We start from the raw sequence: 16219 nt of genomic DNA on the forward strand, positions 1-16219 counted from the left end.
ATGCGACAAAAAACTAAAAATATTATTGAACTCTAGTCTCCATGGCGTGACTAATCAATAGAAAAAAAGTCATTTTGGGGGTGAACTACTCCTTTAACCCTATAATCCATATTCTGTGCATAAGGCAAACTTTTGGTAAATAGCACAGATCTACGAGCTAGTTAAAAACTTTTCTCTAACAATGGCACCCACTTCATACAAAGTATTTGGTGGCTTAGTCAACTTGCACACTCCAGCTAAAGTCTCTTACAAAATCCAATGATGTGATTCAACTGGGTCACATGGATGGCATGGATTTTGCATGATAACATTTATAACTGCATTTACTACACATGAATTTAATGTTTGTCTGTCTGGCCTGTTTGTGTGTTATAGTATTAACTTGCTAATCCTGACAGATCCCCCATTGTTCACCTCCTTAAACACACACACACACACACACACACACACACACAACACACACACACACACACACACACACACACACACACACACACACACACACACACACACACACACACACACACACACCCACACACTCTCTCTCTCTCTCTCTCTCTCTCTCTCTCTCTCTCTCTCTCTCTCTCTCTCTCTCTCTCTCTCTCTCTCTCTCTCTCGCAAAAGTGTGCAAAGTAATAGAAGAATACTATTTATTTGTATATAGCAAAGTCACAAAGTACTTTTGTAGCTGTGCATAATACTGTATAGTACTAAAGTGCAATACTTCTCGCAGTCTTGCTAATGTGTGCTGCATTTGTTCAAAATGCAGATTTGAAAACCTGTTCTCAGAATGTATTTTATTAGCTAATCATGCACGCTAATAAAACATAGTGTCCCCATGTGATCCCACAAGCAAATAAGAACAGGTTGGTAGTTCTGACTGCCTTGTGTAGTCCAGGGTAACTTTTTCACATCTCAAACTCAATATGAAACAATGACATTGAGAAGACTACTATCAGACTCAGTTGAAGCTACGCTATGGGGCACAGTTCTTATTATTTCTAGAAAGAGCTCTTGACCACTCAATTCAAGCAAGAGTCTTTGAAGGTCTTAATCATTTTTGACAGAAAGACTCACAAGGTTCATAAGACTAAATCCAATTAGGACATCATTATATCGGTTTATACAGATTAATCCTTCCCAACTCTTTCTAAAATAACTCATGGATGAAAACGGAAAGAACATAACAATATTTTCAGTTCAATTTCTTTTTAAATAGCTTTGAAAGAGTGCAGTCATTTCAACATGTAGGGACTAGGCTACTCTGACAAGTGTATCCACCGCCTCAAAGTGTGCTGTCATTACCACACATTAACATTTTACTTTTGTACATGTCAGTTAGTTATTGTACATAGTCCTAATTTTAATTCAAGTCATTGATGATAAAAGTCTTTGTGGTCTAATTTACAAACATTCCCTGGTCTTATCAAACTATCATCATCTGTTAACGTGACACATGGATATAAACTAAAGGGCTCCTCAGTAAATCAAAGTAGTTGCAATATCAATATAGTGTTAGTTTGCCCATTTGTAACGCTGGGAATGTACAAATGTAACCAACACCCGTAAGGTTCCAGTAAAAGTATTTTACTGTGTAATAGTTCCAATTCTTCCAGTTGTTCACGCTGCTCATTAACAGCCAAACTAAAAACCACCAGCACATACAAGCACACATTGGTCTGAAACATGACATAACAGAAAGCAGAAAAACCATGACAGAGTTCCATCCATGGAGGCCTCAACCTGGCCGCGGGCCCAGTGTCCCAGAAAGAGACGCACAGACGGACGGACCGATGGACGGACACGCACGAGAGTGAGAGGTGCTGGGTTGGGGGTAGGGGGGGGATAGGGAGTTAGAGAAAAAAGTAGAAGGAAAAGTGTGGACAGATATAGGAGAACCAGAGGGATGGGGACCGGGTGGAACTGAATGAAGTGTTCTTACCGTTTTGGTCATAGAGAGGACAGACGACTGGGAGCTTCGTTCAACATTTCCACACCCACACCAACATGACTGACTGACTGATCTGACTGACTGACTGACTGACTGCCTCCACTGACACGCTTTGGGCCGGGGACACAACGGGGAGTGTGCGCGCATGTGTGCGTGTGTGTGTGTGTGTGTGTGTGTGTGTGTGTGTGTGTGTGTGTGTGTGTGTGTGTGTGTGTGTGTGTGTGTGTGTGTGTGTGTGTGTGTGTGTGTGTGTGTGTGTGTGTGTGTGACCACTCTGTCACTGCCTGCCCCCCTCTCTTTCACTCCCTCTCTGATGCAAATCCCCTGTTGGTGGCCATCCCCTCCTCTCTCTCCATCTCTCTCTCTCTCTCTCTCTCTCTCTCTCTCTCTCTCTCTCTCTCTCTATCTCTCCCTCACTCATTCACTCTGTGGTTGTGTTAATTTAAGTCTGAGAGTTAATTAATGCTAAATTAATATTTGATTAATGCTAACTCTGAGAGTTAAATTACCTGTACAGGTCTGTGTGTCTGCCTGTTTGTCCTGCCTGCCTACACACACACGCACGCACACACGCACGCACGCACGCACGCACGCACGCACGCACGCACGCACACACACACACACACACACACACACACGCACACACAAGCGCGCGCGCATACTTGTCTTACTCTTTTCCCAAACCACTGCATCTTTGACCAGTTGTCTCTGTGTGTCACAGACAGCTGTCACACAGACAGAGTATAATCACTACTTTACAGGTTGACATTTATACCAAGTTGATATTTATAGACTTTAAGACTTTGCAAGGGTTCGATTAAAAAGAAAAGGGATATAAAAATTACTTTTTTTCTATCAATTACTCACCCTATGGAGACTTGAATTCTTGGATATTTTTTAGTATTTGTCACATTAGTAAGCCAATAATTTGAATTCAATTTCAAATGATTGGCTTAAGGAATGCGTAAAAAAATTAAATAATAATATATCCACAAGTTTCCAACGCCCCATAGTGCATTGCGCAGACGCTGTACCGAGCTTCCGGCGCCGCAGCCGAGTGTGATTTACAAGCTCACAACAGGCTGCATCTGCGACGCGACGTGAACTTGTATGTCTGCTGTTAAACCGGAAGTGTGGTCCAAATAATCTCCAGTCGCCTCCAGCAAACTCCGGCGGAAAGAGGTGGATATATATCCAAGTCATTTTGGGGGGTGAACTATCCCTTTAATGTGTGTCTTTTTTTTCTTTTTTTTCCTCTGTATTATCAAACGTAAACGTAAATACACACGCAAGGAAATGCATACATGTATTTAATTCAGTCTGACCATAAAGAAGCTGCCATAAAACATGAATGACTTGAGGGTGGGATATAGAATAGAACAGAGTATTTATTGGCAACAGTTAAAAAGCACAGTATTATCAATTAAAAGCACCAAAATGGATTAAAGCTTGTTTCCATTGTGGTCTATTATAAAACAAACAACATCCAACAGACAAAAAGCAGAAGCATTCAGAACCAGTCCACTGTGAGCATTCAGAACCAGTCCACTGTGTTCAGAACCAGTCCACTGTGAGCATTCAGAACCAGTCCACTGTGAGCATTCAGAACCAGTTCACTGTGAGCATTCAGAACCAGTCCACTGTGAGCATTCAGAACCAGTCCACTGTGTGGGCATTCAGAACCAGTCCACTGTGGGCATTCAGAACCAGTTCACTGTGAGCATTCAGAACCAGTTCACTGTGAGCATTCAGAACCAGTTCACTGTGAGCATTTCAGAACCAGTCCACTGTGAGCATTCAGAACCAGTCCACTGTGAGCATTCAGAACCAGTTCACTGTGAGCATTCAGAACCAGTTCACTGTGAGCATTTCAGAACCAGTCCACTGTGAGCATTCAGAACCAGTTCACTGTGAGCATTCAGAACCAGTCCACTGTGGGCATTCAGAACCAGTTCACTGTGAGCATTCAGAACCAGTCCACTGCATTCAGAACCAGTCCACTGTGGGCATTCAGAACCAGTCCACTGTGGGCATTCAGAACCAGTCCACTGTGGGCATTCAGAACCAGTCCACTGTGGGCATTCAGAACCAGGCCACTGTGTGCATTCAGAACCAGTCCACTGTGTGCATTCAGAACCAGTCCTCTGTGAGCATTCAGAACCAGTTCACTGTGAGCATTCAGAACCAGTCCACTGCATTCAGAACCAGTCCACTGTGGGCATTCAGAACCAGTCCACTGTGTGAGCATTCAGAACCAGTCAGAACCAGTTCACTGTGAGCATTCAGAACCAGGCCACTGTGGGCATTCAGAACCAGTCCACTGTGTGAGCATTCAGAACCAGTCCTCTGTGAGCATTCAGAACCAGTTCACTGTGAGCATTCAGAACCAGTCCACTGCATTCAGAACCAGTCCACTGTGGGCATTCAGAACCAGTCCACTGTGAGCATTCAGAACCAGTCCACTGTGGGCATTCAGAACCAGTCCACTGTGGGCATTCAGAACCAGTCCACTGTGGGCATTCAGAACCAGTCCACTGTGGGCATTCAGAACCAGTCCTCTGTGAGCATTCAGAACCAGTCCACTGTGAGCATTCAGAACCAGTCCACTGCATTCAGAACCAGTCCACTGTGTGCATTCAGAACCAGTCCACTGTGAGCATTCAGAACCAGTCCACTGTGGGCATTCAGAACCGGTCCACTGTGAGCATTCAGAACCAGTCCACTGTGAGCATTCAGAACCAGTCCACTGTGTGAGCATTCAGAACCAGTCCACTGTGGGCATTCAGAACCAGTCCACTGTGAGCATTCAGAACCAGGCCACTGTGGGCATTCAGAACCAGGCCACTGTGGGCATTCAGAACCAGGCCACACGGTGGGCATTCAGAACCAGTCCACTGTGAGCATTCAGAACCAGTCCACTGTGAGCATTCAGAACCAGTCCACTGTGAGCATTCAGAACCAGTCCACTGTGAGCATTCAGAACCAGTCCACTGTGTGGGCATTCAGAACCAGTCCACTGTGAGCATTCAGAACCAGTCCACTGTGAGCATTCAGAACCAGTCCACTGTGAGCATTCAGAACCAGTCCACTGTGAGCATTCAGAACCAGTCCACTGTGGGCATTCAGAACCAGGCCACTGTGTGCATTCAGAACCAGTCAGAACCAGTCCACTGTGTGCATTCAGAACCAGTCCACTGTGAGCATTCAGAACCAGTCCACTGTGAGCATTCAGAACCAGTCCACTGTGAGCATTCAGAACCAGTCCACTGTGGGCATTCAGAACCAGGCCACACGGTGGGCATTCAGAACCAGTCCACTGTGAGCATTCAGAACCAGTCCACTGTGAGCATTCAGAACCAGTCCACTGTGAGCATTCAGAACCAGGCCACACGGTGGGCATTCAGAACCAGTCCACTGTGAGCATTCAGAACCAGGCCACACGGTGGGCATTCAGAACCAGTCCACTGTGAGCATTCAGAACCAGTCCACTGTGAGCATTCAGAACCAGGCCACACGGTGGGCATTCAGAACCAGTCCACTGTGAGCATTCAGAACCAGTCCATACTGTGAGCATTCAGAACCAGTCCACTGTGAGCATTCAGAACCAGTCCACTGTGAGCATTCAGAACCAGTCCACTGTGAGCATTCAGAACCAGTCCACTGTGAGCCTGTGGGCATTCAGAACCAGTCCATACTGTGAGCATTCAGAACCAGTCCACTGTGAGCATTCAGAACCAGTCCACTGTGAGCATTCAGAACCAGTCCATACTAGTGTGAGCATTCAGAACCAGTCCACTGTGAGCATTCAGAATCAGTCCTCTGTGGGCATTCAGAACCAGTTCACTGTGAGCATTTCAGAACCAGTCCACTGCATTCAGAACCAGTCCACTGTGGGCATTCAGAACCAGTCCACTGTGGGCATTCAGAACCAGTCCACTGCATTCAGAACCAGTCCACTGTGGGCATTCAGAACCAGTCCACTGTGGGCATTCAGAACCAGTCCACTGTGTGAGCATTCAGAACCAGTCCACTGTGGGCATTCAGAACCAGTCCACTGTGTGAGCATTCAGAACCAGTCCACTGTGGGCATTCAGAACCAGTCCACTGTGAGCATTCAGAACCAGTCCACTGTGGGCATTCAGAACCAGTCCACTGTGTGAGCATTCAGAACCAGTCCACTGTGTGAGCATTCAGAACCAGTCCACTGTGGGCATTCAGAACCAGTCCTCTGTGAGCATTCAGAACCAGTCCACTGTGTGAGCATTCAGAACCAGTCCACTGTGGGCATTCAGAACCAGTCCACTGTGAGCATTCAGAACCAGTCCACTGTGTGAGCATTCAGAACCAGTCCACTGTGGGCATTCAGAACCAGTCCACTGTGGGCATTCAGAACCAGTCCTCTGTGAGCATTCAGAACCAGTCCACTGTGGGCATTCAGAACCAGTCCACTGTGGGCATTCAGAACCAGTCCACTGTGGGCATTCAGAACCAGTCCTCTGTGAGCATTCAGAACCAGTCCACTGTGGGCATTCAGAACCAGTCCACTGTGGGCATTCAGAACCAGTCCACTGTGAGCATTCAGAACCAGTCCACTGTGTGAGCATTCAGAACCAGTCAGAACCAGTTCACTGTGAGCATTCAGAACCAGGCCACTGTGGGCATTCAGAACCAGTCCACTGTGTGAGCATTCAGAACCAGTCCACTGTGAGCATTCAGAACCAGTCCACTGTGAGCATTCAGAACCAGTCCACTGTGAGCATTCAGAACCAGTCCACTGTGAGCATTCAGAACCAGTCCACTGTGGGCATTCAGAACCAGTCCACTGTGTGCATTCAGAACCAGGCCACTGTGTGCATTCAGAACCAGGCCACTGTGTGCATTCAGAACCAGTCCACTGTGGGCATTCAGAACCAGTCCACTGTGTGCATTCAGAACCAGTCCACTGTGTGCATTCAGAACCAGTCCACTGTGTGCATTCAGAACCAGTCCACTGTGAGCATTCAGAACCAGTCCACTGTGAGCATTCAGAACCAGTCCACTGTGTGAGCATTCAGAACCAGTCCACTGTGTGGGCATTCAGAACCAGTCCACTGTGAGCATTCAGAACCAGGCCACTGTGTGCATTCAGAACCAGTCCACTGTGAGCATTCAGAACCAGTCCACTGTGAGCATTCAGAACCAGGCCACTGTGTGCATTCAGAACCAGGCCACTGTGTGCATTCAGAACCAGGCCACTGTGTGCATTCAGAACCAGTCCACTGTGTGCATTCAGAACCAGTCCACTGTGAGCATTCAGAACCAGGCCACTGTGTGCATTCAGAACCAGTCCACTGTGGGCATTCAGAACCAGTCCACTGTGTGGGCATTCAGAACCAGTCCACTGTGAGCATTCAGAACCAGTCCACTGTGAGCATTCAGAACCAGTCCACTGTGAGCATTCAGAACCAGTCCACTGTGGGCATTCAGAACCAGTCCACTGTGAGCATTCAGAACCAGTCCACTGTGAGCATTCAGAACCAGTCCACTGTGAGCATTCAGAACCAGTCCACTGTGAGGGCATTCAGAACCAGTCCACTGTGAGCATTCAGAACCAGTCCACTGTGTGGGCATTCAGAACCAGTCCACTGTGTGGGCATTCAGAACCAGTCCACTGTGAGCATTCAGAACCAGGCCACTGTGTGGGCATTCAGAACCAGTCCACTGTGAGCATTCAGAACCAGTCCACTGTGAGCATTCAGAACCAGTCCACTGTGAGCATTCAGAACCAGGCCACTGTGTGCATTCAGAACCAGTCCACTGTGAGCATTCAGAACCAGTCCACTGTGGGCATTCAGAACCAGTCCACTGTGTGGGCATTCAGAACCAGTTCACTGTGAGCATTCAGAACCAGTCCACTGTGAGCATTCAGAACCAGGCCACTGTGGGCATTCAGAACCAGTCCACTGTGTGGGCATTCAGAACCAGTCCACTGTGAGCATTCAGAACCAGTCCACTGTGAGCATTCAGAACCAGGCCACTGTGTGCATTCAGAACCAGTCCACTGTGGGCATTCAGAACCAGTCCACTGTGGGCATTCAGAACCAGTCCACTGTGAGCATTCAGAACCAGTCCACTGTGGGCATTCAGAACCAGTCCACTGTGTGGGCATTCAGAACCAGTCCACTGTGAGCATTCAGAACCAGGCCACTGTGTGCATTCAGAACCAGTCCACTGTGGGCATTCAGAACCAGTCCACTGTGAGCATTCAGAATCAGTCCACTGTGTGCATTCAGAACCAGTCCACTGTGGGCATTCAGAACCAGTCCACTGTGAGCATTCAGAACCAGTCCACTGTGAGCATTCAGAACCAGTCCACTTTGGGCATTCAGAACCAGTCCACTGTGTGGGCATTCAGAACCAGTCCACTGTGAGCATTCAGAACCAGTCCACTGTGGGCATTCAGAACCAGTCCACTGTGGGCATTCAGAACCAGTCCACTGTGAGCATTCAGAACCAGTTCACTGTGAGCATTCAGAACCGGTCCACTGTGTGGGCATTCAGAACCAGTCCACTGTGGGCATTCAGAACCAGTCCACTGTGGGCATTCAGAACCAGTCCACTGTGGGCATTCAGAACCAGTCCACTGTGTGAGCATTCAGAACCAGTCAGAACCAGTTCACTGTGAGCATTCAGAACCAGGCCACTGTGGGCATTCAGAACCAGTCCACTGTGTGAGCATTCAGAACCAGTCCACTGTGAGCATTCAGAACCAGGCCACTGTGTGCATTCAGAACCAGTCCACTGTGAGCATTCAGAACCAGTCCACTGTGTGCATTCAGAACCAGTCCACTGTGGGCATTCAGAACCAGTCCACTGTGGGCATTCAGAACCAGTCCACTGTGGGCATTCAGAACCAGTCCACTGTGAGCATTCAGAACCAGTCCACTGTGGGCATTCAGAACCAGGCCACTGTGTGCATTCAGAACCAGTCCACTGTGAGCATTCAGAACCAGTCCACTGTGTGCATTCAGAACCAGTCCACTGTGAGCATTCAGAACCAGTCCACTGTGTGCATTCAGAACCAGTCCACTGTGTGCATTCAGAACCAGGCCACTGTGTGCATTCAGAACCAGTCCACTGTGTGCATTCAGAACCAGTCCACTGTGGGCATTCAGAACCAGTCCACTGTGTGGGCATTCAGAACCAGTCCACTGTGTGAGCATTCAGAACCAGTCCACTGTGGGCATTCAGAACCAGTCCACTGTGAGCATTCAGAACCAGTCCACTGTGAGCATTCAGAACCAGTCCACTGTGAGCATTCAGAACCAGTTCACTGTGAGCATTCAGAACCAGGCCACACGGTGGGCATTCAGAACCAGTCCACTGTGAGCATTCAGAACCAGTCCACTGTGAGCATTCAGAACCAGTCCACTGTGAGCATTCAGAACCAGGCCACACGGTGGGCATTCAGAACCAGTCCACTGTGAGCATTCAGAACCAGGCCACACGGTGGGCATTCAGAACCAGTCCACTGTGAGCATTCAGAACCAGTCCACTGTGAGCATTCAGAACCAGGCCACACGGTGGGCATTCAGAACCAGTCCACTGTGAGCATTCAGAACCAGTCCACTGTGAGCATTCAGAACCAGGCCACTGTGGGCATTCAGAACCGGTCCACATGTGCACTGATGTCAGCCAGAGTGGGTGGCATGCATGTCTGCAGGGCTTCATCACAGCTGCCACGTGAACACAGGTGTAGGGGTGGGCGATATGGTGATAATTATCGTTGAGACGATACAATGTCTCCACGATATTCCTTTTCAGAGATGTCGTATATATCGTGATACAATGAGGGAGACTTGTGAAAAAATCCTGTTGAATTTTTAATACAGATACAGAGATTCATTGCAGAATCCATTTAAATCTGCATTTTGGTCTAAATCAGTAGTTCTCAAACTTTAAAATGTCAATGTCTCCCCTTAACTCTGACAGTATACAAATGAAACCAAATGGACCCATACTTAGTTACATACTTGTAAGGGTCAATTTAGACCTCCCTAAAGGAACCCAGAGAGTCCCTGGACTCTCATTGGTCTCAATGGTCTGTTACTCTTTTTATTTTAATTGTTGTGGTTGTACTGTTAAGTAAATCAAAACCAACATGAAAAAGAATCGTGATAAGATCATAAGAACGTGTATCGTGATACAGCTTGGGAAAATATCGTGATATTGTATTTTTTCATATCATCCACCCCTACACAGGTGTTGTAACCAATGAAACGAATTACCATAAGTTTCTGTTCCACTCTGGACAAAGAGTGTCAGCCAGGGTGCTGCTATTGTGCATGATGATGACTCACTGGAAAGGCTCTGCTACACTCAACTGAATGGAACCTACTGTAAATCATTTCTTTATGTAGGCTCACAACCTTGTAGCCCATATATGAACCACTCCCAAATGAATCCCACATTGAATATACAGCACTACAGTATACCATATGTTTTATACACCTTTAATGAACCACACATAATATCCTGCTGTGAATTCAAGAAATCTCTGTCCGTCCATGTGTCCGTGTGCCCTGAGAACTGTCCGAAGCTGCCTAATCCAGATCTATGAAGCAATAATAATAGGCGAACATTTGGTAGAAATAGCAGATCTACGGGGTCAGTGAGCTGCTAGATAAGACATTTTGTGTTGATGGGGAAAAAAGTGCGGACCCAGTTCCAGAGCCCTGGGGGACTACGGTCAACTAAGTATATAGGGTTTAAGTGGTTAAAGAGAGTTTTACAAGTGATTCACAGAATAAACGAGAGGAAGAAATAGATATCCTGAAGAGTAGATAAAACAGGTGCCTAAGCTTCCCTGATCTCTTGAAGTGTCGGGTCATTCCAGCGCTTGGCGCCCCTGATGACGAAGGTGCTCTCATCCCAGAGTGATCTCAGAACAAGTACAATGTCTTTGTCTGCGAATCTCAGGCACACTGGCTCACATGCCATTAAAAATAGCGAGGGGTCTGACCTAGTCCCGCTTTAAAAGCAATGAATAACATCATAAGATCAATTCTAAATCTCGCTGTTAGAGAGACGCAATCATAAATGGTAAATGGTAAATGGTGCATTTATATAGCGCTTTTATCCAAAGCGCTTTACAGAGATTGTGCATTACATTCACCCATTCACGCACACATTCATACACCGGTGGCGGAGGAAACCATGCAAGGCACCAACCTGCTCACCGGGAGCAATGTGGGGTTCAGAGTCTTGCCCAAGGAACCTTCGACATTAACTCAGGGGGAGCCCGGATTCGAACTGGGAACCCTTCGGGAACCCTTTGTGCTCTAATAACGGTTTCTCTACCCCTGAGCTATGCCGCCCCACATCAGGGTAATGTGCTCTCCTTTCTTAGCAGCAGCATTTTTGCTGAAGGCACCCCAGAGACTGTCTTTTTATCAATGCCAGAGTAGGCTACTGTGTTTCAGTAATATTATGCTTCATTTATAACATGTTGCGTAGTAGATCTACAAAGAGCTCACAAGGGCTATTTTAGGTGAAGAGATTTGGTGTAGAGGGAAAAAGTAGATGAGCACATCTCCTGTGGGACCCCAGTCAATGTAAGTACAGACCAGGGGTAGGCAACCTTGGCACGGGTGCCAACATTGGCACAGGAGAGTGTGATCACTGGCATATTTGTGAGAGAGGTTTTTACTTTTAAAATTAAAGTGATATTTCACTTTAAAAAAAAACTAATTTTATCGTCTAATTAGGCTTTTATGAACACCCTGAACAGTTTTTAAGTTGCTTGATTCAATATTTAGATATTTGATGTAAATGTTAGGCCCAGGGCCTCTCCCCATACACAACCATTGTAATTTCAAACTCCATTTTAACCATAATAGATTCATTAAAAACACCCATTATTTTTTCTATTGACTCATACTACCCTCCTAATACGTGAGCAGGCTGTGTTTTTTCAATAACGTTTTTCATTTATTTTTAACAATTCTTTGGGAAAATGGGAAAAATTAAATACAATAACATTTTTTTTAAAAGAAATTAAAAAGGTTATCGAAAAAACACGGCCTGCTCACGTATTACGAGAGTAGTATGAGTCACCAGAAAAAATAATGGGTGTTTTTAATGAATCTATCATGGTTAAAATGGAGTTTGAAGTTGGGTGTGTATGGGGAGAAAACCCGGAGCAGGAGGGCCTGGTAACATTTACATCAAATATCTAAATGTTGAATCAAGCGAATTAAAATCTGTTCAGGGTGTTCATAAAAGCCTGATTAGACAATAACATTAGCAAAAGCTTTTTTGAAAGTGGAATATCCCTTTAAATATAACAAAAAGTGTAGCCAGTTAAATTAAGTGCACTCAAATCTATAGCCTAAATAAATCTATCTACAAATGAAATCCTGCACATCATTCTACATTTATTCAAACTGACAACTCTGACTGGGGAGGCAGTCTGGGAGATACTGTAGGTGGGTTATTGTCTAATGGTCATTACATCCTGAAAGAAAGTATTACAAAAGGTTGTTATGTATAGCCTATGGTCAATCAAAATCAGTTGGAAATATAAAATTTTGATATGGTGTCATGATCAAACTTAATGTTGACATGGCACACTGACTATCAAGAAAATAAAAACATGGCACTTCATGTCAAAAAGGTTGCCGACCCCTGGTGTAGACCAAACCATTATGACATCACAGGTTGACAAACTAGACATACTGTAAGATAATTCTGGACACTTTATTTTATATTGTCTAGATATCCATAGACATTCTATCCAGAAACATAGCTCTACCGGTACATGTGTGTTGTTTACAATCATTCTGATCTGGTCTATAGGGTTTAAGTAAGAATACTAAAGCCCTGTATTGAGATTAGTTTTTCAGATTTAGTTCTAAGCAGGCACGTTTGCAGGCCCTACTGTAATGTCCTTGGCACCACACTGCCTATTAGCTACGATCCATCGATGTATAGTCGGCTATTTCTGTTCCCTTAACCCTTTGGAGTACCTTAAGGAGAGAAATGCATAACAAGCATTTCTCTATGTTCCTTAAAAGCTAAACCCATTAATCCGGTGCTCCTGTGTGTCTTACTAGTGTCTCGCTGAGGAATCCCTGAGTTAATTTCCAGAGTAAATCAGATTTACAATACCAGTGCCATACTGAGATGACCACTTTGACCAGACATGCTGACTAGTGGAAATACAACATGGCTAGTAAACATTCTTTAAAACCACTTAAACCCTATATACTTCCCCCACGGGTCTATACCTGGTAGGCCTGTGCTCCTTTTTCCTTTGACAGCAGATTTGTGGGACTAGATCTTGACTATTTTTGCAGAATATTTGCCCCCCGAATAGGGATGCTAGGGTTCATATCGTCGTTGTCGAGTGGAAACCTTGTATGTCCAAAACTCTTCGTCTTGCATTTATCATTTTAAAAATGATTTAAACTAGTGAAAACAGCCGATCTACAAGCACACAACGCCTCGCACCGCGAGGCGTTGTGTGCTTGTAGATCTGCTGTTTTCACTACCTTTGTGCGACGGCCTTGTATGATGAAGCAGGGCTTTACTTTGCGAAAAAACATACACATTTGAAACTTGGAGATACGAGGTTTCTGCCCGACAGTGACGATATGGTTATTCCAGAGAAGTTTATCATTCTCCTTTATATTCACAAAATGATGAAAGTAGACGATTTTGTCAATAGATGAATTTAGTAAAAAAAAAAGAAAAAAAAGGAGGCAGCCGATCCATAACCTTTGGTGACAAGGGGTTCCGAAAAGGGAATAATTTTCTATCTTTTGCCCCCTGCCATGGCAGAAACAAATGTAAATATTCCCCTGTCTCGTTTCCCTGCTCCTCTCTTCCCCTTTCTTTACCTCTCTATCTCTCCATCGTCCATGTTTCCGGGGGAAAGCTTAGTGGCTAAACCAACAGGGCCTCCCGTGAGAGACCGGGGACAAAGAGAGTGAAAGACACAGAGGAACTTACCTCATACTTAATGCCAAACACATCACCAGGGCTTGGTTGCATTATGTAAACCATACAAACATTCTCCCTCTGACTTGTGAGATGCATTTTTCAAAGCATTAAACTTTCAGGTGCCACATGCGGTAGGGGTGGGCAGTTATTAGAATATATCGAAATTCGAAACCAATATTCAGAATCAATCTTTCAAATATTTCTATGTCAAATAAGGCATTTCTTTTAATTATATCAATGAATGGACATGACAAATTTCTAATTTTGTATTGACTAAATGATTATTCTGGTTAACCTATACAAGCTAATACTTCATTGTACAATGTACAAAAATAGCAAATAGCAGATCTATACAACGTGTCATATTGTAACTACTTTCACTTGTTTTAAATAATCGTAATCGAGGCAAAGGCTTTAAATAAACCTGACACTGGTTTTAAGTCATATCGCCCAGTCCTAACATGTGGCACTCTTGATAAATGCTGGCTTTATATAAGGTTTTCTCAAAAGTGCTTTACAATGTGCTTTACAATCAACCATTAAGCCACCAACAGCGGAGGAGACCATGCTAGGCATGATCAGGAGCACGTCTTTTTTTTAAACGATTTCAACAAATTAAAAAAATAAATGAACGTGCAGACCAGTTGAGTGCTCCATCATTTTTATTTGGGTAGTCATTTCTGAAGTGCCCAGGTAATGTCTTTTTGATATAGTTTGTCCTTGCTGAGCACCAACGAGTCCTTCTACCAATAACTGCTGGCTGAAGCGCGCAGACATCTCCTACTTTAAAAAAATAAATGTTATGATTTTGTGTGTGTGTGTGTGTGTGTGTGGGGGGGGGGGGGTATGTATTGTGAGTTGACAAACCCATCAGGTATTTTTGCTATTCGTCGTACGTATCAATAGGGCTTCAGTCAGTGATTTAATGATCAAACAAAATGTCTAATTTTTAAGATGACTGCCTGATGCTCTTTCTGTTGTTGTGCTGCTGAGAGCGGCGCTCCAAGGCCCTAAGCTTTAGCTTCCTGCCCCAGAGCCGCTCACAATGACCCCCCAAAACCCTCCACGGCCAAGTTGACCCCTCAGTCACCCCACTTGTCCACCTTAATATCTTTAAACCGGCCTCTATATCCTCCTATGCCCCCGGGGGCCTGGACGGGGTCAGAGGGTCCGCTAAAGAGGAGAGGAGAAAGTTATAGGTCAAGACGGGTCATCCCCCCGTCCCCCCTGTCCCCGTCCCCCCAGTCCCCGTCCGCCAGAGCCAGGAAAAAGGCAGAGAGACAGTGTCAAAAACAAGAGGGAAGAGATGGCGTCACAGAGGACGGAGAAGCATAGAATGGAGCTGGTGGAGAGAGGTGTGGAGAAAGGTTGCAGCGCAGCGCACGAGGGTCTCTGGCCTGTTTGTGAGCGAAGCTTCGAGGGACAGATGGCGTAAGGTCGTAGCTTGTGGGGTCCCACTAACACCATCTTATCCCACAGATACATGACCTAATCCTGGCTAACTCTGTTACAAGCAGCAGGCTTACAGGTCTCACATAGCTCTGCCTTCAACCCTCCCTCCCACTCCCCCCTCCCTCCCTCTCTCTCTCTCTCTCTCTCTCCCTCCCTCTCTATCTCTCAATCTCTGTGTCCTTCACTCTCTACACACTCAAACACGCGTGCACGCATACACACACGCACACACACGCACACACAAGCATGCACACACGCACACACACAGACACATGCACGCACGCACGCACGCACACACACACACACACACACACACACACAGCCATACATGCAGCATACTACATACTACACTTTTGCATATGCAGACACACATACCCACACACATTTCGATAAATGCGTACTTATATATAATTAGTAACATCAACCCTCACAAAAACATGCAGTAGTCCTGGTTTCTATACTACCTCCCCCTAGCCAGCCAGGTGCTCCCCAATTCCCCTGGCGCGGCAGGGGGAGAGCGGAAACCAGGACTACAGGTTAGGTAGTTGGCACTGGGTGAGAAAATGGGTTGCAAAAAACGTGGGATAAAAATATATATAAAAAAGAAAAATAGTAACATCAGACCGTACACACGTACGTATGTTTGTCGAACGTATGACTAAACTGAGAAAGAAGTTCACAATAAAGTATTCGAAAATCTATTCATATTTTCATTGACAACTAACCTTACTGAATCTGACCACAACTCATTGTATTCCAAGAAGTATAAATGTAATACTTTTAAGTATTGTTAATTCATAGGTGTAGTAGTATGTTTTTGAGAGCGGTGCCTCA

This window comes from Nannobrachium achirus (assembly GCF_963921795.1).
Source record: "Nannobrachium achirus genome assembly, chromosome: 1".
NCBI classification, from domain to species: Eukaryota; Metazoa; Chordata; class Actinopteri; order Myctophiformes; family Myctophidae; genus Nannobrachium; species Nannobrachium achirus.